The sequence below is a fragment of the Colias eurytheme genome, chromosome 8, assembly GCF_061535395.1.
Source record: "Colias eurytheme isolate Ceu_HAF_F1 chromosome 8, ilColEury1 Martin Lab GWU primary, whole genome shotgun sequence".
Taxonomy (NCBI): domain Eukaryota; kingdom Metazoa; phylum Arthropoda; class Insecta; order Lepidoptera; family Pieridae; genus Colias; species Colias eurytheme.
Genome location: NC_142987.1, coordinates 3,210,367 through 3,213,784, shown reverse-complemented (window position 1 = coordinate 3,213,784; position 3,418 = coordinate 3,210,367).

The following is a 3,418-nucleotide window of genomic DNA, read 5'->3' as shown; positions in this document are numbered from 1 at the left end:
CCCCCCCGCCAACCCCCCCGCCCCCCAGGCGCCCGCCCGCAACCCCCCGCTAGACAACCCCGACCCCCAATACCACACCCGACCACCATCGCTAGAAACCTACAACTCGCACCGCAAGTTGCGCAGACCTCGTCTCATAGATAGAAAGGTGTATCGACCATCACGCCGACACACGCTTTCCCGCATAGACGAGACTGTATCCGAACCGCGTACCCGCAGTCTGCAACCGTCGGATTTCTCCAATCGGCCAGCGATTCGTTCGCGTTCCAACGTGTCCGCGGATACGAGTCGCAGTGTACCGGTCTGCAATCAGAGTCATGAGATCTCGACGCAAGAGAGTCCACAGTACGCGGACCCCGACTCCAGCTCGTACGAGGACCGACCAGCCTCCATGACGGACCTTCCCATCATGGTTCCCTTGGACCCACTAACCGGCGCCTATATCCCGTACCCGGAGTACGCGTACTACCGAGACGATAGCAGAATAAACCGTCTCAAGTGGAAGGGCAAGAAAACATCAAAAAACAACAACCTGTTTCTAGCGTTCATGTATTAGCGGACGCCTGCGATCTGAATGGTTATGAGTTTCGACGAACGCCGTTACAGTGTATGACGCCACACCCATTGTATATTATTTTTTTCAATTCTAAACTCCTCAAAACATTCGTACACTGATTTTCCCATGGGTGGCCCGAATCTGGTGAAACGATCGACTGAATACTATTGGCACGTTTTATTTTGGCCGAAGGACGCGTTTTTGGGTGAGTGTCCCAAAAGTGCGCTTTCGGTCTCTGAGCACGGCTTTACGAAACTCTTAACTTAGAAATCTCATAACGTAACTATTTTTCGAACAAATATTTCTGATACATGCGAATTTAGGTAATAGTGTAAAATTGTACTTATCGAAGGTATGTACTATAGGAGCAAGTCGAAGTGAACTCCGCCATAAGTGTATCGTAACAAAATCACTTAGAATAAGTAATTTGATTTAATGATTTATAGAAAGTTTGTCACAAGAGTGAACGAGGAACGGCTTCTGCCTTCCTACATCCAAACAAATGCTCATGGTATAATTATATATGTCTGAATTTTAGAATAAACATATCGTTAAGTGTAGTTCAATATATTTTACGATAATTACCTTAATATTATGTTAGAATTGTGTATGGTAATTAATATTCGGATAAAAGACTATAATATTTTGTATTATATTAATATTTTATCACCTTTTTTTAATCGAATTATTTACCCAAATTGACTGAAAAGAATCGTCCTTTTCGATATAATATTTGGAAGTACATTTAATATTCATTTTCTATAATGTTTTTATATTTTGTATGTAATATTTCTGTAGTCAATGCATAGTTTAGGTAAGAGGTCCACACTGTAAATTAATCAATTTAGATTTTATACTTATTGGAAATCTAGAATATTTTCCACTAATTTGTATTTAAAATTTTTAAAAATAAACGATGTAAAAACTACTTCGTGTTTCAATTTTCATTCGATGCAATAACTTTCTTCCTTATCCTGTATCCATTACTTACATTTCCCTTTAAAACAATGATTAACTAAAACTACCTACCTATGATACTAGAGAACTCACTATAGCAAGAGTAATACAGATTCAATGATTACATATGGATTTTAACTTCATGCATTAAGTCAAGAGAAGTAGGTAATTAAATGGTAAGCCGTAAAAATTGGTTAGCTACAAAATCAGCATTTAATTCCTTTGGTAAAGCTTAGAAAGTTTGTAAACAAAATAAGGGCAATCATTTCACGATCCTCGTTTCACACGTAATCTTGATAATGTTAACTCATTTAACAAATATAGACGGCTTATTAATCTAAACTTACATAATAAATAGTAAGTCTGAATTTATAATTGCTTAGCAAAAAAATGTTATTTCGATCAGTATATAAGTAATATTTAAATCTATAGTGAGTCATATAACTGCGTACATTGCCAACTAGAGCGGGTACACACGTTTTGAAAGGCGCGCTTTGAGATCCCCGAATTCTATTGAAGTGTACACATGCAAACGCGCACTTTGAGATTTTCGTTCAAACGCGCGTTGGGAGAGCGTCAGACGCGCGTTTCGAGATACATACAAGTCACCATTTCGGAGTACATTTCAACGCGCGCTTTTGTGTAGACTGGACGCACTTTTCGAAAAGAAAATTGAGATCGTACATTTTGATACTGATTTCTGATAAATCCAAAAGCTATCTGGGATATGGAAAGTCCCTATTTATAAGAAAACGTTTTATTATATGCATGGCAAATTTCAGCCCGATACGTCCAGTGGTTTGGGCTGTGCGTTGATAGATCACTGTATCAGTCACCTTTGAGTTTTATATATATATATATAGATGTAACAATCTTCCCATGTGTACTGACACACTATAAGTGTGGGAAGAGAGATCGAGAAAAACTCAAAAGATTGTAGGAACCTATATACTAGTCATAGCTTTTATAAAAAATATGTTAGGTTAACGATCGAATGAGCAGATCGCAGCCGTTGTAACCCACTCAAATAGTAACAAACTTTGTCAGATTAAACCTAATTATTTTAGGCAAAAATTATTTATAGATTTCAGAGGCAAAAGGTGTTTAATTAATTTAGTTTATAACAGATAATATAATAATATAATTGTGGCTGTTAATTTACTGAATATTTAGTTATTTAATAGAGGTTAGGCTTTTTATTGAAAGGCAGTCTTTCATATTCATAGCATGAGACGTAGTGTTAGGTCAGATAAGAAATAAAACTACACAACATATTTTATATAAAATCATATATTTTGTACAAAAGTTCATAATAATATGGCGATAATGGATGGAATGGTTCACTAACATCACATACAATGAGGCATGACTTCAAATACAAAATATCACAACACGAACATAGAAATACAAAAATACAAAAGTGCAGTCGCAAACATTCGTGCATTTCAAATACAAATACTATAATAATAATAATTTCACACATTTTATTAAGAGCTAAAACTTGTCATTTCATTTTTAATCGACAACTATTTGATATTATAACAATTGAGCACCTTAATATTCTAGTCATCTTTTATTGGCCGTTTTTACAACTTCTTTTAAGTCCTGTCTGTTGTCTGCTGTATAAAAATACTTAAAAAAGTATTAAATAATCTATCATAGACAATATTATCAGGAAGTCGTGAAACCGGCCCTTAATCTATTGTACACATACATGTAAAAACGACAATTCTCGAATTACGCAGTAGTTACATTGACTTACTATAAAAACTTCACAATCACCCATTAAAAGGTCGGCAAAAATGTCCAAGCGGCATTGTTAAAAACATTAGAATTAGCACCTTATTTCGTGTCAGTAACGTTTAAAGTCTATTGTATAGCTTTTTAGCAAACTCTGCCTACACG